Here is a 22,017-nt window from a genome sequence, read left to right on the forward strand (position 1 = left end):
GGCCCTCGAGATGCAAAGTCTAAGACCTGGTCCTTGTCCCAAGGAGCTTGCAATCTGCTGCAGAGCTTCCCAACCAGGGGGTCAAAAGCGGGTTCAGGGGCTTCCCTGGTGGCGCAGTGGCTGAGAATCTGCCTGCCGATGCAGCGGACACGGGTTCGTGCCCCGGTCCGGGAAGATCCCACATGCCGCGGAGCGGCTGGGCCCGTGAGCCATGGCCGCTGAGCCTGCGCGTCCGGAGCCTGTGCTCCGCAAAGGGAGAGGCCACAGCAGTGAGAGGCCCACGTACCCAAAAAAAAAAAAAAAAAAAAGGGTTCAGGTGTTCAAGGATATTGATCATTTCCGCCCTCGAAGTGGCCACGTACAGCTTGAGATAACTGGAAACTGCAGGCCAGTTGCCTCTCCATTTATCCAAGTGTTTCCTTCAAAACTTATCATTTTTCTGCGTGTGCCATGACACGAGAAGGGCTGGCAAGCACTGGGGAAGGGGCAGAGAGAGATGAGTAAACCAATGACTACAGAAGGAGGGATAACTGCTTGGATGGAGGAGCCCACAGACTTTTAAAAGCCCACAGGCTTTTTTTAAAATATAAATTTATTTATTTTTATTAATTTTTGGCTGCGTTGTGTCTTTGTTGCTGTGCACAGGCTTTCTCCAGTTGCGGCGAGCAGGGACTACTCTTCGTTGCAATGCATGGGCTTCTCATTGTGGTGGCTTCTCTTGTTGTGGAGCACAGGCTCCAGGCACACGGGCTTCAGTAGTTGTATCACGCGGGCTCAGTAGTTGTGGCTTGCAGGCTCTAGAGCACAGGCTCAGTAGTTGTGGCACACGGGCTTAGTTGCTCCGCAGCATGTGGGATCTTCCTGGACCAGGGCTTGAACCCGTGTCCCCTGCCTTGGCAGGCGGATTCTTAACCACTATGCCACCAGGGAAGCCCAGCCCACAGGCTTTTAAATCAGATGGTGCAGAGCAGGAAAATGTTACCCAATGAGTAGCAAAATTGGGCTAAGTTTTAAATAGGTAGCACTGAGGGCAAGTAGAAGATGGCTCTCCAAAAAGAGGAAACATATGTAAAGGCAGAGATTCAAAACATGATGCTTTCCAGGAAGCGCAAGCTCTTCTGTGCTACTCAAATGAAGGGCTCTGGATAGAGAGGAAAGAAAGGGGAGCAGTGACAGGGACAAGGCTAGAAAATTGGGCAGATCACGAAGGAACTACTGTGAACTAAATGTTCAAATGTTAACCTTGGTGCTATGAGAAATCATTGAAGGATTTTAAGGAGAGTGACTGATCGCATTTACATTTTAGAGAGATGCCCCGCTGGTGATTAAGAAGACGGTTTGAGGGGCTTCCCTGGTGGCGCAGTGGTTGCAAGTCCACCTGCCTATGCAGGGGACACGGGTTCGTGCCCCGGTCCGGGAGGATCCCACATGCCGCGGAGCGGCTGGGCCCGTGAGCCATGGCCACTGAGCCTGCGCGTCCGGAGCCTGTGCTCCGCAATGGGAGAGGCCACAACAGTGAGAGGCCCACGTACCGCAAAAAAAAAAAAAAAAAAAAAGAAGAAGATGGTTTGGAAAGAGACCAAACCTGGAAGCAGGGAGACCAGTATGGAGGGTCTGACATAATGCAGGGAAGAAGTCCAAGAGTGCAAGCTAAATCAATAGCAGAAAGGAGGTCATGGGAGGCATCCCAGAAACAGGATTCAGAGGACTTAGAACTGACTGTGACCCTAAAAAAATGGGGAGCTGTCTCAGTGACAGCCAGGCATCGGGCATGGTGGAGCCAGTCCTAGAGATGAACTTGCTATCTTGGCTTTAAAATAGGTGTATCAACCAAGGCTAATGACTTGCTTTCTTCACTATCTTCACACCCAGATTTTGCCTTTTATCCACAATCCCAATAAAGCCAAAGCTGGAGACAGACTGGACAGAAATATCACAATCACACCAGCTAACTTTTTAATCTAGTGTGAGAGATTTGCAAAGGCCCCAGTGACACCTCCTGGGACTTAAGAGGTTTTTGGTGAGATTCCTTTTACTTTCATCTTATTTCAAACACACACAAAGCCAAGGAAACATAAATGCAAAATTTGACTAAGAACAAAAACAGGTACTGATTCTAATAACTCTCTTTTATTCCATCTTTTAGGAAAAAAAAATTAACCCTTAGTTTAAGTTAACATGATTCCACATGTAGTTCATGATCCTTTTTGAAAGACAAAGTAATAACACTAGACCACTACTGTCAATAATATAAACCCAAATGAAAACATTAGAACTTTCACATTAAAAGGCTTAGCCTTCATGTGGAAGAAAATAGTGCGAGAAACCACAAAAAATGATAACAAGTCAACCGGGCAAATATGAGATGGAAACACTAAAATGGGGACACAAACTCAAAATTATCTAACCTAATAGAAAAAAAAAATTACCCTGCAAAGGTTTTGTTTTGTTTTTCCCCTAGATGAAGGGTTTCCAGTGAACTCTCCAGTCTTTTTATTGTTGTTTTTGTTTTGTTTGGTGAGGCTTCTTGGCATACACCTTTCTTCTCGCCAGATTTGAGACTCTTGATTCTTCCAGTTACCCTGATACCTTCATGCTCAACATCGCTGGCTCACTGAGAAGGGGCTGTTGATAACATCTGAGTATAGTCCCTAACTCCCTACAAAAACAAACAAAACCAACTTCTACATCCTTATGCTCAATATTAAACCAAGGGCTTCCCTGGTGGCGCAGTGGTTGAGTGTCCGCCTGCCGATGCAGGGACGCAGGTTCGTGCCCCGGTCCGGGAGTATCCCACATGCCGCGGAGCGGCTGGGCCCGTGAGCCATGGCCGCTGGGCCTGCGCGTCCGGAGCCTGTGCTCCGCAACGGGAGAGGCCACAACAGTGAGAGGCCCGCGTACCGCAAAAAAAAAAAAAAAAAAAAAAAAAAAAAAATTAAACCAAGCCTCATGGACCCTTTCTTCCATTTTATATCAGAAAAAATATTACATAAAAATATTTTTAATATCCAGATATACAGGTCTAATTTGCTACAGCCGAGTGATTTTAAAACTGCTAAAAATCCACTCTGAAGGAAAACAAATTATTTTTAAAAGATTTATGCATAGTTTTTAGCACATAATGACCGGGTACCTTGAAAAATGCTTCCTAGGGCAACTACAACAATAAACGAAACACGTTTTGAAACTAGGATTCAGGCATTTGGATATCTGGGGAAAAGTCTAGTTATTTCTTCTTTAAATGTAACCAGTAAGCCTCAGGTATAGTAGCACAGCGAGGAAGCATTACTCCATCCCAGCCAAAGAAAATCTGGGAAGAAAAGTTTTATATTCCAGGCGTCATACTTTCTGATACTTCTACCAACTGTTCTTATGACTTCAGCTATTGTAGATAACACCAGTCCAATTGTAACACTATTTCTTAATTGGACACAAGGTTACCTACATCAACACTTACTGAAACACTAGCTTAGGGAGAAAGTTTTGTTTTGAACAAGAAATATCCATTTGCTTCAATGTAACAATGCTCATCTTTAAATTTTGAGATGATAAACTCCAATCTCATTCACAAAAATGATTCAAATATTACCACTCCATTCTCTTTATTAGTGACTTTGTTTTTGTTTTTGCTTTTGTTTTAATTTGGGAAGTTTCTCTTCTTAATTGCAATGATATATTTGAAAGACGGGACAACTGGTTTTGCCTAAACGTTGTGAATTAAACACAAGATCTGGATGGAGCATTATTATCCCACTAAATGGAACCACATAGCTCAGGAACGTGAAAAACTTTGCTTATTTTTTTCCTTTTTCCCCTTCCGAAGCTCCAACTGGTTCTCAAACAAACTGGGGATCAAACTGTCACTAAAATAAAGTGGAAAATAATTTTAAAACAACATTTTTTTAAGATTTTTTTTTCTTTCCTTTCGAGCTGGCACACAAGTAAGTGTACAGCCCACATTTCTAAGAAATGATCCCATTCAGGAAGATAAGAAAGTCGTTTCTAAACAACTTATTTGGTAACATGATGGCCCAGTGAAAAAGAAAGAAGGAAAGAGAAAAATCCTATAAAATAAGGTACATGTTTGTATAATGAAAGATCAGAACAAAAAGTGAGGCTGTGATTTATGACTTATGAGCTATTACATAATACAAGAAAATTTATGTACAATTGGAAAAAATTCATTTTGTTCTCCTCTAGTTGGGCAATAAATTTTAAAATATAGGCAACCCTAAATGTCTAAGGTTCCTTCAGCCTGATAAACAAAACAAAAAAGGCCACACAACCAAAAATAAACTATAAAAATAGATCATTATTGATTTAGTACCATTTCTGAAACACTTTCCTTAAGGAATTTGAAACAAAGGGAATAAAAGAGCATCATTTTTTAACTTTTTAACTGCACTTTTCATTTCCTAGAACACAAGAACTGCTTATGTTTCCATGAGTTTAATGTTTTTCTTTAGTTCTAATGCAATATCTCCAAAAACCAGATTTTAATAAGGCACCTTTTCCTACAGAATGACAACCTTAAATGTGCATTCCATCTGCATGTATCTGCAGACAAGTAATAAAGACACCAGTGCCATTAGCATAATCAATACACAATTTACAGAGCTACCCAGATAGAACTGAAAGAGAACGTGTATGCCATTATCTTAGTAACTATAAATTAATAGTCGTTTGTGGAAATATATTCCCACTTACATTGTTTCAATCCTGACTTGTCAAGATAATGAGCATAGATATAGATATAGATATAAATAGTATATATTACACATAAACGTTTTAAATGATGATTTATTATCAGATAATCCCCAAACATGCATAAAGTAAAATCAACTAAATCAATCACACATAGGGCAGAATGGCTGATAAATAACCATATTTAACCATCTTAGTTTTTTACCATGTGCTTTAATAAGCAGAAAATATATATATAAATATACACACATATATATAACATTCAGAAACATAATTTTCACTGGAGAAGGAACATGTTCTCAAATGGTGAGCCAGGAGATCTCACCCTATGTTCTTAGAAGAATAATAAGGACACTAATCTGGTCAATTCTACTACTTGCAATTTTTAAAAATCCAACCCTTTTGAAAGTCTGTATTTAGCCAACACTATAAAAAAAAATTATGTGCCATCTCTGAGCTCTCATCTCTAAGACATCAGAATTGGCGTCATTTCTTCAGGGATGGTGACGGGTCGTGCCCGATTCCCTCCATAGATGGCATCGATGTCCCACCAGTCCTCGGGACAGCCCACATCCAACACGTGTGTCCATCTTGTCACAACAACAAAGCAAATTTGCATGGAAAAGTGGCATATTTCAAATGAAAGAAAGCAGACATTGCTTCAGGATGGTAACCTGCCAGTGGGAAATGTGACTTGGTTTCTCCCCTAGCTTCTCCACACAGTGGATTTAAAACACCCAACGTGACATTACCAGGAACTATTCAGCCCAAAGTCAGCTGCATTGCGCCAATGTTCCAGGCACAGTCATTGGTCACTTCTCCTGTCACTCAAACTGGTGGAGGGCTCGACCTAAGCAAATCTCCTGACCTTTCAGTGACAGCAACCAGAAGAACACCTTTGAAAGTCCACTCAACCTCTATAAGTATTTCTGCTGAGAGCTCACCAGCAATGGGAAAACACTCCTGGGTCCCTCACTCCAGCACCGCACCCCACCCCGACCTTCTCTAAAATACCTCCCAGATCAGCTTTCTGAGGCATGCGATTCTTTTATCTGAAGCCAAAGCCTTTAATCACACAATTAGGGATTTGTCAGGTTTCCACTGCTTTCAATTCTCTCTCAGGTGTAACTGACTAATATCACATTTTTTTTTCTTGTAGAAGTAACTTTTGGGGGTTGGGGGTGGAATAGTAGAGGGAACTGAGATCAAAATGCTTAAAGCAGAAGGAACACAAGAGGGGAGGATGTGGTGGCCAAAGGATTCATTATTTCCTCCTCTTGATTTGGCTTAAGATTGGCCTTGGCTTCTTCTATTAGAAAATTCTGAGACTCAAGCCTGCCTCTTTTCAAGTCAGGAAATCTACATTCTTTTTCTGCTTCAGCTGTGCTAATGGGATGAGATCTGTGTCGGTGCCTCAGTTTCCTCATCTATAAAACTGAGACAATGATAACTGACAAGATTCACTTAAGATCAAATGAAATAGATACACAGTGTCTTTAGAAACATTAAAGAGGTGCCCAAATACGAAGTATTGGCCATAAAGAGTGAACTCACCTCTCCTCCAGCTCCATTACCCCCCTTTCATTGTAGAGAATGGTTACTAAAAGTTGAATATAAAAACTTACACCATTCCTCTTAGGCTTTCTCCAGAGGGGGGGAATAGTTTCTGCTCTACACAAAGAAACAAGGCAGCCACAGACTGTGCCATGCACGCCTCAGGACTTTGCAGAAGAGGGAAAGATGAAGAGGAAGAACTGTGTCTGCTTCCTCAGCTTCCCCGTGAACTTCACCCATAATCAAAAGCTGGTACTACTTACAAACTTTCTAAGAGGCTGCTAAGATACCTGTTAGGCATCTTACATGTGTTACCTAATACAACAGCCCTGTGAAATAGATTCTTACCATTTTATTGGTAAGAAAACTGAGGCTTAGTAGGTTTCATAACATGCAGGATTCAAAACCAGGTCATCAGGCATGGTATCCCCCAGGTCAGCTCATTGGGACACACTGATAGGGGACAAACGCCTGAGACCTTGACAGCTAACACTAGACTAAGGAAGGTGACTCTCACAGGGCAGGAGGTCTAGGATTCTGGCTTTTGTTGAGAGGCTGAGTGAGAGGGATGGGGAAAGTCACTTTACCTTCTACAGCCTAGAATGTGTACAGCCGTGAGAGGCAATTCCTAGAATCAGAAATCAAGAGACTGAGCCTCTTCCTTATTCTATCACAAAGTCCTGGTGTGACTTGGGATGGGGCACAGAAGCTCTTCCGGTCTTGGAGACGTCAGGGTAGATGGGTGCTCCAGCATCCTTGCCCCACTCGGGCCACTGCACTTCCCTGGCCTCTCACCTCTTCTCTAACAAGACATCCAGCCCCAGCCAGGGCCGACCTGTTAGGAAACTGAAAGTCCACCCCAGCCCTTTCTAAAGAGTCTTCTAGGATATCTATTTCAAATTATCTCAAAGTGGAATTTCCTTTGTCACCTACTATCATTTAAGGATATTCCACTCATTAAAAGTGGCCTCGCACAATCCTCCTGACTCTCTCCACCCCGATTTTCAATTACTATTTCTTTCACTTCATTTAGCATTAAGGTTGAAGGAAAAAGTATAAATGGATATTTGAAAGTCATCTGATTGGATGTATTAAGGTTTTAGGCTTTGTCCGTACAGAAAGACAACTTTATGACAGTTATAATTTAGTTAAAAAGACATGGTAGTGTCTGCCCAGACAAATGAGTGCTGAGGTCAACCAGCGGGCAACGGCACAGGCTAGGTTTCTAAAGCCCCAAGGGACAGTCGGAGCCCAGCAATCTGGGAGTGGGGACTGGGTGATTTCATGAACTAAACACAGAGAGGACTGGTGACTAAATGAGCAAGGGAAGGCAAGGGGAAATAAAAATAAAGCAAACCGAACAGTTAGGACTTACCGCAGAAGAGAATGAAGAAGAAATGAAGAGCAGTGAAAATTCAGACAATCTGCCCCAAAATAAGGTTTCACATAAAATTAAAGCAGCGGCTAGACACAGCCAGGCACGGACTGGTAGGTAACAGCCAGTCAGCAAGACACATTCCATCTTTACACCCTCTACTCATACCACTTCTAGACAACACAGAATTCCTCTCTGAAGCCTAGAAGCAAATGCTTCTAGATCAATTTACTGATGGGTATGGTGATGTAGAAAATCATCCCCTTGTTCGGCTAATTCCTTTGTAAACTCAAGTCCAGATTTACTTTTTTTTTTTAACCTTTTTAATTTAAGGATTATTAATCAATCGACTATGATTAAACCTTCATAATGATATGTGAATTATTTGTCTCTACCTCCTCTCCCAAGAACGATTAGCCCACCTTTGCAAATCAGCATTTAGTGACGGCCCTTTTGCAAAGAACCACAAAGACCTGACTTACGAAGAAGATGGCAGAGGCTCTAAAATTAATGAGCTCCACTTTATGTTTCCATTATCTTTTAATTGGAATTTCTGCAGGATTTTTTCCTTCACGACTCTCTCTACATTGGCAAAGCAAAGTGGAGCCTGGAATCAAGGGCTGCTTTGGCCAGTGGGAAGGGACTGGCCATGGTAGACTGAACCCAGCAAAGACGTCCACAAGGGACCCATCCAAGGCAGGCCTCTGAAAGCTGTGTCCAGCCACACGGGTACCTAGAAATCCACAGAAAAGACTTGTAGCCCATGGGATGAAGGGTTTCCCCACAAAAGGGGGAAGACCTTTGAGAGTGAGAGTAAGAAACATTTACTAGGTATTTCTTATCTGACAGAGACTATTCTAAGAGCTTACATGAATTAACTCTGAATTCTCACAACAACCCTATGAATTAGGTACTATCATTACCCTCACTTACACATACAGAAACTGTAGTTCCAAGTGATTTCATAATTTGCCCAAGGTCCACAGACTGAAATTTCAACCCAGGGAGTCTGACTTAACACCCATGCTCTTAACCACCATACTTTATTGACCCATGTACTAAATGTTTGCTAAGCACCTATTATATTTCCACAGATATGCTTGGGTGCTGGACCTAGAAGGGTGAAGGGGGGCAGACAAGGCTCTGAAGCCACTGTAATGAGAAGACAGAACTAGAAGAATGATCAGAAAAAAGAAAAAACCTTTCTATGTCAGACACAAACTCTATTAGTTACAAGGGAAAGCCTGACAAAACTGAAAATTAAAACATTTAAACTTCTGTATGGCAGAAGAAAAAAAATTACCACCCACAAAGTCAAAAGAAAAACTGAGGGAAAAATTTGCAACATGTAAGTCAGGAAAAGGACTAATTTTCTTATTACATGAGCTGCTCTTTCAAACCAAAAGATAAAAGAGTCAAGGAAATAAAAAGGCAATTCACAGAAAAATAAATACAAATGGTTGTGTAAACATATGAAAAGATGCTCATAATTACAGAAATGCTAATTAAAATGTCAATGAAATACCATTTTGTTTATTTCACAAGCCACATCAGTAAAGATAAAGTATTTAAACACAGGCACTCTCTAATCCTGTAGCTAACAGCAGTGTGAACTGGCATTACCTCTGTGGAGGGCACATTTGCAATATCTATCAAAATGTTAAATGGGTGTTCCCTTTATCCAGCAATTCCATTTTTAGAAATTTACACCATATATATATAATCACACGTGTTAGCAAGGATGTGTGTATGCTCACTGAAGCAACATTTGTAACTAGTAAAATAAACAAGTAAAAAAATAGAAATAAATGATAGAACATCATACAATGGATACAGTTGTTAGAATAAAGGGAAAGGTCTTAAGTGTTGATATGGAGGGATTTCTAGGAAATATACTTAGGGAAGACAACATAGAGAGCTCCCACTTTTGTTTGGGAATAAAAGATACCCAAGATACCCACATATATGCATTGCCATCTAAGAATGGTCCAGTTCACTGCCGAAGACATTACCACTAGAATCCTCCTCCTCTAAATCACCTATTTAAAGAACAGTTGGTAGGGACAACACATCACCAATATCCCCAGCTTTCTGAAAGTTCGCTTTCCGCCACTTTGATTTTATGAAAGATCTACATTAGTACCTGCTTTCTCTAACTGAAAGAAATCCGAAGAGGATTTTCGATTTTAGAAAAGAAGGTGGAAAGCAAGAATAGCATTCGTGAGTGTTCTGCAGCAAGTCCAGCCGTTATAGAGGCAGCGCTCACCCCCCAGCAGCAAGAGTGGCACCACCAACTCCTTCCCCAGGAACTACACTGGGCATCGCAGCAACAAGCCACCAGAGCTTTGAACTGTGTCTGTGAGCATCTGTGCTTTATCTCGATTTATTTTGTGCATCTGTTAGCAAGATGTGTCCTAAGGTAATTGCTTCCTTGCTATACACCAGTTCCTATACAAAAGGTTTCATAGGAACGCTCTACTTTCAGATAGACTGGGGGTAGGGGGGACACTATTAGCCTGTCCAGGGTATGGATGCATCTCACTAAGACTTGGCTTAGAGAATTATGTGGATGGTGATAAGGGTTGTAGCTTCAAACATCCTGTCATAGACTGTCTTTTGGGACTTTGTGAATAATATCATCGTGAATAGAGACAACAGAAAGTGTTTAAAAAATGTGAGCTGAAAAGTGAAAAAAAAAAAAGAAGAGCGTTGGTAGGTAGATTACTCTGTTTTTTATCATCTTTCCGCAGTTTTTCTACGTAAGTTTTCAATTACAGAATATGCTCATGAATTGTTGATGCACTGTCACATTCTAGTATTTGCTCCTGGATGTGGAAAATGTGCTAAGAATTTGTAAAGATCATAAGCAGAAATATATTACATGATTCGTATATATTTTCCTAATTATCTATGAGGTTAAATGGAGAGGAGAGTTGTTAAATTCTCTTATGATGCCAAAATGAGTGAGTTTATCCCATATTTAGACAGCATTATAAGAATTATTAAAAAAAATTCAGATATTTGGAAGAATAAATAGATCTAAGTGATGAAAAACTCAAGAAATATAGTTAGGGTAGTTTACTTAGAGTGGAAAAACCAGGCCCATGTACAAACGATGGCCAGAACTTGTACACAAGTTAGTCATGTGCAAATAATAGGTACCATTTGTATGAACTGAATGTATACCATTGTTGCAAAACTAAGTACAGTTTGGAGTTAAACAACATTAAGAGGGACACAAAGAGTCATCTAAATATGTCTTCATAGACTGTTAGCTCTGTGAAACCCATGACTGGGCAACTGCGTCTGACTTTTTCCTTACTGTATCCTTAGCACCTGACACATAATTGGTACTCAATAAGAATTCCTGTAGCATGCATGAGCATGCTCAATGGTTTCCATTCAAAAACATATTAAACCTCAGATTTGGTTTGAAAGTGCTTCCTTTTTAATTTAAGGATTATTAATCAATCGACTATGATTAAACCTTCATGTTAGTCATGTGCAAATAATAGGTACCATTTGTATGAACTGAATGTATACCATTGTTGCAAAACTAAGTACAGTTTGGAGTTAAACAACATTAAGAGGGACACAAAGAGTCATCTAAATATGTCTTCATAGACTGTTAGCTCTGTGAAACCCATGACTGGGCAACTGCGTCTGACTTTTTCCTTACTGTATCCTTAGCACCTGACACATAATTGGTACTCAATAAGAATTCCTGTAGCATGCATGAGCATGCTCAATGGTTTCCATTCAAAAACATATTAAACCTCAGATTTGGTTTGAAAGTGCTTCCTCCAGGATCCCTCCCTGACCTCACTCATATCTCTGGGAAATGTTCTCATAACACCAGGGCTTTCCCTTCACCTAATTATAAATTACTAGCATCTACTGAATTGTTCATTTAATGTATTTCCACTGCTTGGCTGTGACTCCACAAGAGCATAGACCCTACCTGTCTCCTTCATAGCATCCCCAACTCCTAGCACTCCAGGACTGGTAAATGATGGATGTGCAGTAAATATTTGTTGATTAAACACATGAGTGTATTAATGCATTTGTTTGTGCATTTGTATGCTTGTTTGTTTACCACCTAATTTTAGGCTATGGGGATTCAAAGAAAAGACACACAGAACTCTGCTCTCAAAAAGCTTATCGACAAACCAGAAAACCAAGGTATTGTCATAGTTCCTATGACATATGAGATATGGAAGGGATAAGAAAGAGAGGAGTCATTTTAACTCGGGTGGGTCAGAAAAAGCCCCACAGAAGATGTGAGATGAATCTTAAGAAATGAAAACAATATTCAAGCCTTTGTTGTCGTACAAAACCAACCTGAGAATCTACAATCTAAGCCTGGAGGAGTGAAGCGAGGAAAATCATTAAAGGTTTGGGAAATGTTGCTTTACGAAAATGGTACCAGCATTTGGGCAAATGGATGGACACGAATTGAAGAGGAGGCGCCAGCGTAAATGAAACTAAATTAAAATGCTGTCCTTAAAGCAACACACTTTGACCTTGCACAGCTGCAGATTCACACCTATTCCCACTGCCAAAACCCACCCGAGACCCAGGCAAACATAGAGTTGGTGAGTCACTCACACACACAGACAAACTCTAGTTCAAAGTAGCTGCTGCTATTAGGGCTGCTCCCAGTTGAGACATGACAAACCCCTAGTGGGGTGAATTGGTCACTGGCCCAAGGTTCTCATCTAGAAGCTGAAAGCTGCTCTATGAAAATTCCAGAGTTTGAACAGAGTCAGAATCCTTATAAAGGCCCCGAGAATGGTTCAGTGTGTAATTCATGTTTCTTTCTGTGTTAGTTCCCTAAATAGGGGGTCTGGACGGGAAATCACAGTGAAAAGTAAGACCTTCTAAGCTCTGCTGTTTGATTTTGTTCTCAGCTACAACCCAATCAAGTTCACAATTTTAAAAGCATCCCTGCCCCATTTAATATGAATTACTGATCAACTTGCAAGAATTACAATTTTTCAAAATGAGAATTCTATGGTGTTAGAGAGAGAAGGGAACTCAGAAGTCATCAACATATTCCTTTGGTAAAAAAATAATAACAATAAAGTGATTTTGGTTCCACAGAAGTTTACTGAGCTCTTAGTATGAGCCAGGCACCTGGCTGACCTTCTCCTGGCCTGAGGGACCCAGAGGCAAAGACAGAGCTAGGCAGCCATTCCAGGGGTCTGCCAGACCATCACACTCATATTGGATTTTAAATATGCAAATCAGCAAGTATAAAAAAAAACAGTTACAATTAACGGGAGCTACAAAATGCTGTTATTATTTTGTAATGCTTTTATTTTGAAGATTAAAAATTTGCTATAGTGATGCAATACTTATGAAAATGACATATATGATTTTGGAGGAAGCAAAAGGGATTTCATGTGATCGTCTTTTTCTCCGGTCAGTTACACTCCACCATCACCGCTGATTCTGCACTCACGTCTTTGAACATGAAGACCATCAAGACAACCAATATCATTATCCCTAAGGTGTCTTATGCTTAAGATCCATGATTCTGTAAAAGTTTATTTCAAGGCATTCACCTATTTCCCTGGGGAAAAATAATTAAACCTGTGCTATGGACGTTTCATTACTAACTTGTGTCATTCTTTAGTGTTCTATTCCTGAATATTTAATGGAATGAATTCCTCATGACTTGTTTCACCTCGATTTTATATAGCAATTAGGGACTCTTAATTGAGGTTTAGTTTTGCTGTTTCTTAATATCATACACATTCTCCAAGCGCCTCCAATTATTTCAAGGATGCCACAAATTCTTTGAAATTTTAAAAAATTTACTTTAGTATCACACAATTAGCTTTTAGAAACATTATCTAGATCTTTTAGGAGGGCTAAAAGATATGGCAAAGTCAATGACCTAAATCCAAAATGAGTTGGAAATAGATATTCTATTGTATTTAGTGGTTTCAGTTCAAGTGAGCGTATCTACCTTTTAATCATAAGAGAAAACAAAGCTCACCATTCTCAAAAAGTATAACTCACCAAACTTTCGGTGCCAAAAGTGTTTTTGAAACTCATTTTATCTAACTTTTTTAACTGACCCAACTTGCTGAAAAGTGAATATACCATATACACATATCTCCCACCACTTGCATTGCTTTCTTCCCCCAAATTAAAAAGCAATGCAAAGTATTTAACATCTCATCCGATTTTCTAAACTCTAAGCTTCATAAGAGCAAAGCTTATGTCTGGTTCACAACTGAATATTTGGAACTAGCACAGTGCGTGGGACAAAATAAGCACTAGAAAAAACAAACAAAAAACAACTTGTTGAATGATGAAATGAGCCCCCTCAGTCTACGGAGAGGAAATCCGAATCCTGGAGAACAGAGGGTAAGGTGACTTGTCAAAAAGTGCAGACAGCAAATCAGAGCTCGCCCCCTGTGCCCTTTCCACTCCACAGCCATCTCCTTACTGGCACTAATATCCAAGTCATAATACTTATGACCATAACTAATTTTTTTCTGTTTTTATTCTCAACTCTTTCCAGGAATTAATATGCATTCCCTTGAGTCCACAGTTCTTTTTCACCTCTTGCCTCATGTCCGCAAAAAGTACATCTAACTTTGTATATTACACACTGACAGCCCCAAACCACCCTCCACAGAGCAATCTCAGATTCTCCGTACAACAGCTAATGAACAAAACATTCACTGGAACTCATGACGGCATCACCTTCCCAACCAAAAGTTCTCTTTTGGCTTCACTGGTACTTGGTAGAGTGGTGTTTGCGAATACTTAACTGCCTTAAATGTATAAAAATAAGAAAAGACAAAAGTGTGATACTAGTGATAGAAAGCATATGTCTAATACACTTCTAACAATTGAGACACGCTAAATCATTAGGAATGCTGAAAGCAATTACTATTAAGTCATATTCATGCACTTACTAGACCTAATCTGGTTCTATTGTAAAGGAAAAGAATAACATTAAGAAACACATTTGAAATGCTAGAAATTGTTTCTAAGAGTCAACATATTGTTTAAAAAATTGTAATATTTTTTAGAGTCCTGGTCGGTCACAGCACCCCTTCAGTACAGGAATTTATCGTTCACCTTATTGACCCTTCAGCTCTTCATAGGTTTTCACAAATGTATTCCGTATGAATATATGCGACTGTCTAGACTTGAGAATGAGAACCACGTATCTCCTTCGTTCCCGTCAGGTAAATAACTTTCCATCTTGATACATCTCTCATAGTGCACTGATGGGATAAGAAATTTGGGGAAAAGCCAATCTTGAGAAAGAAAGGAGAAATAATTTCAGTGAAATAATGAACCTCAATGGTACAATGATTTAATTTCTAAGAAAAATTCTATTCTTTACAATGATACCAATTTGTATTAAGCAAAATCCAATTCAATCCATATTTTTCCTTAAAAAGTGATTAACACTTATGAATTCGCTAACCAAAGTATATTTTAAATAGAAGGTCAGAGTATGTTTGTATGTGTGTACATATTGCTTAGGTATATATCTCATACAGAGTTGTGATAACTGAAACCTTTTGATTTCACACATATAAAACTTTTTATTGAAACCTAAACACCAAAACATAATTCCTACAGAATTATGAAAATGAATATTCTGAATGTCAGTCACTTGACCACATTCAGTGGGAGACAGCTATGCTCATGCATGAACAGTATATGCTTTCCAAACCAAATCATCTTCATTTGAAAACAAGACTTTAAATGCTCAACACATGTTCAACATATGCACATGCAACTGACAAATTGACATATATATTTTTCTTTTCAGAATTTTTCAAAGCATTTACTATCCCATGAAATTAAAATTGGTGTCCAATTTAAAATAATAATTTTTAAATATAAGCATTTATCCTTTTTCGGGAGGGGTTTCTAAAAAAGGGGAATTTCTAGACAGTAATATTTAAATCTGCATTTTTTTTAATGACCAAATTATGAACCTCTGCAATCAGACATCTAGAATAGAAATGCCAATGGTAGTGTGTGCTGCCATAATAATGATACCCCCAAGATCAGCCCAGTGCCTGTAGCTGTGGCAGGGTCCCCAGGCAGCTGGGTAACTGCTACTTGATCATTATGCCTGCTAAAACTGAAGCTACTGAAGTTTTAAAGAATTCATGTCTTACTGAATTTCTTTCATCTCTAATAATTACTAAACTGGCATAATTACTTATACTAGAGGTGGAATGTGATGCATGCTAAAAGCCCAAGCTGCCTAAAATTAAAGTTAAAAAAAAAAGCCACAATTCTTAGTTTTCAAAGATTTATCTTGTGTTGGGCTTTTATGCCAAGAGTTGCATAATTATTTAAACCATTTAAAAGCGTTCCTTACACTATTTGATTAATACTATAACAGGGCTATTTAAATTTACTAATGTTAACTTTAAGTTTTAATTGCTTTGTAATAATATTGTTGCAGAACGTATTTTAAATCAGACAAGTACACTTTCATTACAGCAAACAAGGTATATGCAATCCTAGCTAGTGTACCATGTAATCCCCAAACAAAAAACGGGAACATATTTCAGATTTAATTGAAATGGGATTAGAAACTTGCATGCATCCCCCCCACAGAACTAACTTTAACCTTTGACAGCACAATGGGAGTCAGTGGAGAAAAAAATTAAATACATCTGGGAAAATACTCAGCCAGCATATCAGCCTTTGTATCAAAATTTCATTCAATTCAAGAGCATTCTTTAACATATTACTTAATGACAACATTTACATTTTAAACAATCCATAAGGCTTCTAAAATATGTTGCAAGTCTTAAAATTATTTTCTCTAAGAAATAACTAAAAACTCAACATGGTATTCATTAAATCCAGCCATGAAGAATGTATTCTATAGCAACAGAATTAGTGACATTAAACCAGCAATGTGAATTCTGTCAGATGAATTAATAAAGCACAGTAATAGGAAAAACACACCTTTCATAAAATTCTTAATTGATCTTGGTAGAATTGCTCTTTTCTACTATCAAAACCTCTTTCTCCTCATTGCATGGTTTTACATCAAAATGAAAACTCAAGCAAGTATATTTGATATTATGTTTCGATTTACGTCAACAAGTATTTCACTAGAATTTACCAGACTAGCCAATTCTCAAAAACTGACTTCCTTTAAAAATAAAAGGAAGGGAGCAAAAATGTTCCTGTAAGTTGAAAAGAAATATCCTACAAATATGCTACAAGACTTGCAATGACCCAAACAAGCAAGCAAAAAGAACTAAGTATAATTACTGAAAGCAAAAAGTTGAAAAATTCTGTCATCACTATTAGACATCACTGCTGTCAATAACTACAATGGATTTTAAAGGATATGGGAATACTCTGGCAAAACAAAAAAGAAAAATTATTAACAGCTTGCTTTATAAAAAGCTGCTAATCTCAAATCCCTTTGTAATTTCATTTTTACATGTACGCTTTTATGTTCAATATCCTATTTTTCACCCTTTTTTGACTAGATGAATAAAAGCCAACAATCCACTCATGCATCAAACAGATGTTTTTGTTTTTAAGGCCAAGTGGAATCTTATGAATTTTTGTTCCCTCCCTTTAGGAAGATGCTGCCAGAACTGCTGAAATTGTGAAACCAGCATTTTGGAAAAGACTCACTGGACCATCAGTCCTGGAAGTTTGACTAGCACTCATGGGATTCGTGCCAGCTGTAATTGCTGTTTTTGTTTATGTAGGATTGTCTACTGATTGGACTATAATCAATTTAATGACTTCAACATCTAGTCAGTATAATTTAGAGGTGGTAGAGGGAAGAAACAGTCCCTGCTTGATAGATGCATAAAAGTCCAACTGCAACTGTTTGTGAAGGTGGTACAAACACTGAGCTTCTGCAGTGTTTCCAATAATCAGGCTTTTTAGCATCTAAATCCAAAAGTAAATGCATATATTGCTGTGTGCTGCAGAATTAGTAGAGTATTTTGCCCCCACAATTATGAGAAAGAATATATGTAGATATTTTCTCAATATTTTTTTAAAAACTTACCTTAGCTTAAATCTAGTTATTAAAAAAGGGAGTCATGCTTCATTTATCTAAAAATAATTCTGAGCAAAAATCTATATTGCAGGTTTTAATTAAAAGCAAACTATTACTGTCTTAATGCAATAGTTTCCTTACTATGGCATCATTTCCAAAACCAAAACTGAACCTCTAGTGATAAGGAGTTGTTTTTGTTTTTTAAGAAATAAAACACAGAGTACAAGAGAACCACTTTTTTTTTTCTTTTTTAGTTATACTTCACCTGTCTACCTATAAGGAAATACATTTTTGACTTTGAAAAAAAATGTGTTTAAATAAGGATTGGAGAGTTTAATGTTTCTATTAAAGTTAGGAGCTAGTACAAGCTCCCTGCAGTGGCTTTTTTAACACCTACAATTTCAAGAGCTTTTCCACCAGAGAATACAGCCTAGTAGATAGGTTTTCTGACTTTTGAAAGGTTATGGACTTAAAACCCATTGCCTTTTCTTTCAAATTCTATAGTTTACATTTCTTCTTTAAACTGAGAGCTGAATTTTTGCCACCTCATTATATTTTTGCCATCTCTAAATAAATTATTTCTCCTTAAAAAAAAAACACTTTGTAAGTACAAAAGAAGGTAAATGGGAAAAAGGAAAAAGGTCAATTCTAAGTGTGATAACTTCAAAATGTTCCAAGTTACAAAGGGCTAGCTACTGTGACAGCCAAGTTAAACAAGGTATTTTGGGGCTTTCTCCCTGGTTCCCACCATTTCTCTCTAGAGACCCCTGGTATGGGTTTATGAACATGTGAGGGTCCAGATATCCTAACTGTGTCTTGTGTTTAACTTGGCCATTTACATGTCTAAGTGCTCCCCTCTCTCCTCACCAGCTTTATAACTTGGCTCTTACTGAATATATCACACCTTTATGAAGTGGACCACTTTTTCCTTCTTACAAGTGCTTTTTGGAGTAAATTTCCCCCCAAATTGTTTTTATCAGGTAAAATGGCAGAGGCACTTCCATCAGAGAAGCACCACAAGAAACAGAATAAAGAGCCAGCAAGAAAAAACAGAAGTAGGTCACAACTGACCAATTTGATGCCACTGATTTGCTACCTCAGAAAACAAGCGGATAGCAGGACTATTTTCAGGCAGGTAATCTATTCAAATCTCGTGGTTACTCTCAGGAATTGAGATAAATAGCCAAATAATGCAAATGGGGTAGAGGGTAACTCATTTAATTGTCTGACCATCCATGCCTCTAAATACTGGCTTTAACTCTCTGTTTCATTAGACAGAAAGGGTTTTTCTGAAGATTCGCAGCATAAGGACAGAATAAGTTTCTTGACTTTGTGCGTGGACTGAGAATTTTGATGCTAGGGCTCTGAGAGGAGAAGGGGTAAAACAGTTCCATGTTTCAAAATATAGTTCGCAGCTTTCACAAATAGAAAAGTGAATCTCTTTGGTGTTTAACAGTTTTAATGCACTTTGGAGGACGTAAGGAGACCAAGCAGGGCACGCTCCACTGCAGCCAGAAACCTGGCAGCCACTCCCAGGAGGCAGGTTATTAGGACAATTACCCAAAAGTTTGCTATGAACAAAAAATCGTGCAAAATTTAAAGTAGATATTCATTCAAAATGCTAAATGTATGAGTACCCAAAATAAATTCAACTATTAATAGAATTTTTGGTAGTCCTTATTTTTAAGGATTTGGTTGGAAACAGAAACTCCAAACTTAACTGTCATTTTGTTTGAATGTTTGTACCTGCCTTATGTAAACTACTCCCCTGAGACACGAGTTTCAAATTATGATATCAGAAGTGACAGCCATATCAGAAATATCTTTTGAACCTTGTTTGTTAAAGAAATAGTGTGGATGTAGGAGACAAGTTGGAGATTGAATGCAGAACTTCATGTTTTATTTAGAAGGGCCCATTGCATTTTCATGGTTTCCAATGCCTCCTTCAAACTGGTGAAAAGTAATCTGCAAGGTTTTGAAATACTGTCACTCCTCTAACCAAATCACCATTTTTATCTCTTAATTGCAAAACTACTAATCAATTCTTCATGAAAGAAACAAATCAAAGCTGCCTTGCTATGCCTGCTGATAGCAAAGTGTTGCTCATTGCTTACTATTATTATTATTACTAGGCCAGAATATTTGTCATAATAATACCTCTCTGGCTTTTCTAGGATCCAAGTGTGACCTTCCAAACAATATAATGGACAGAACACTCCTCGAACACATTTTGGAAAATGGAGACCCTTCCTGGAAGACACAGGGGAAGGAAAATAGTGAAGAAAAGGCTAGGGATTTAACAGGAGCCACCTAGAATGCCAATTCTACTGCTCCAAAACCGCTACTAACATCACAATTACTCATCTGACATAGCTCATCTAAATATGTGTTTTTCCAGGTAAATGAAGAAAAACAAATCCACTCTTCAGTGAGGACTGTACTATTTTTATTCCTGTCTTCAGCTTCTCACCCCAAAGCTCAGCCAGCCCACCTGAGGCCATTCGCTCTTCTGGGAGCCTTCCAAGCATCTGACAGAGGAGACCACCACTGTGTTCCGTGCCCACCCAGAAAATGGAAGCTAAATCTTTGTTTTTAACGTAAATATTTTATTTAGAACTTGGCAGTTGAAACACAGATGCTGTGTCTTCATGGAGAAGATACCGGAATATTTTTGCGATATGACAATATAACAAAAGAATAAAATGCCCTCTACTCATTTTCACTTGCCATTTTTTTGCTTATTAACTTAAGGACTGCACAGGTCTCCGTCCCAGTTATTCTGCAATCCGACTTGTCAAAGACTGCCCTGCGAATACCGCCAACTGACAGCTTCACTGACCGCCCATAAAATCCTACGTGCATGAGAATAAATCTTGAGGAAGCCCGGGGTAGCACATGCACCACAATCAACAGAACTTTCACCGTGAATTCATTCCAAAGGCAGGCGAGCTGAATGCCCAGAAACTGCAGATGAGCAAAACTACCGACTGTGCAAACTTCAATAAACTTTTTAAAAATAAAAAGCCCCCAGCAGCCCTTAAAACCGGGCTGACACCAAGCGCTCCCCTATCAAACTCGGAAAGTTCTTTCCGAGTGACGAGGAAGAGGTTCGTCCTGGTACTCCGCTCAGCGTGACTTTTAAGGAAGCTGAGAGGCTCACGGCAAGTTCCCCCAGCGCGAGCGTCGTCCGCCGTTACCCTGACACCCGCGCACGCCCGTGGCGTTTATTTTTTCACTCTCCACGCTTGCATCTTTAAGGCCCTTGTCTAGGTTTTCCCAGAAAATGTGTGGCTCACGTGAATGGAAATGACCACAAAAACTGTGTCAAGACACACGTCAATGATTCATCTCGTTTTCAAACTAAAACTTCTGTGCTTCAAGAAAAACAGAAAGCGTTCCAGTCTGCGAGGCCCTCCCCCACCCCGTCCCTTCCCTGGAGAAGAAAGGGCTTTGTGTGTGCGGTGAGGGCTCCGTTAATCGAGTTCATAAATACACATCGGCGGGGGCCGGGGCCGGGGCCGGGGCCGGGGCCGGGAGCGTGAGGCGCCCGGCTCTGCCCACCCCTCCCCCGACCAGCGGCCGAGTCGGGAGTCCGGGTGGCAGTAACAAGGGCGACTGGGCGCCGGGGCCCGGGCCGCTGAGGAGGAAGAGGATGCTGCGCCGTCGCCGGGGACCAGAGGGCGGGGCCGGGCCGCGCGGACCTCAGCGGGACCCCGCGGGCCCCGGCGGGCGCACAAGCCGCCCTTTGTCCTCCGCCTTTGGGGTCGCGGGGCCCTCAGCCGCCGACCGCCGTAGCCCCCGTGCCCTCGCCCCGATTCCACGCCCCGCGGGCCCGCACCTCCTCCGGTCCTCGCGCTCCGCGGCTCGCCCTCCCCGCTCTCGGCCTCTGAGCGCCAGACCTCCCGGCTTCCAGCGGCCGGCCGCCCCCAGTTTCCCCAGGAGGAGGCTCGGGAAGGTAGACGAGGAGGAGGAGGAGGAGGCCGAAGAGGAGGAGGAGGAGGAGGCCGCCACGTGACTCTCCTCGCCACATTCCACCACAGCCACCAGATCAATATCAATAACTTCTGGTTCCCAGGAGGAGGCTCGGGAAGGTAGACGAGGAGGAGGAGGAGGAGGCCGAAGAGGAGGAGGAGGAGGAGGCCACCACGTGACTCTCCTCGCCACATTCCACCACAGCCACCAGATCAATAACTTCTGGTTCCCCCGCCCCCAACCACGCCGCTGCAGCCAGCCAGCGCGCCCCCGCCAAAATCCCCCCACAGGCAACCCGCAAACTTCCCTCTCTACCGGGGACGACGGGAAGCTGGACCCCACCACGCAAAAGACCAAAGGGGTCGGCGGGAAGAGCAGGGGC

The 22,017-nt window shown here is 40.3% G+C and overlaps 1 protein-coding gene across 4 annotated transcripts in view; it reads right to left on the reverse strand.

Annotated features, from left to right (window-relative positions):
- The window catches only part of ZNF521 (zinc finger protein 521), a 283,441-nt gene that overhangs the window by 258,849 nt on the left and 2,575 nt on the right, over positions 1 to 22,017 (reverse strand). The gene's annotated exons all lie outside the window — the stretch shown is intronic.

Source organism: Physeter macrocephalus, chromosome 19, assembly GCF_002837175.3.
Source record: "Physeter macrocephalus isolate SW-GA chromosome 19, ASM283717v5, whole genome shotgun sequence".
NCBI classification, from domain to species: Eukaryota; Metazoa; Chordata; class Mammalia; order Artiodactyla; family Physeteridae; genus Physeter; species Physeter macrocephalus.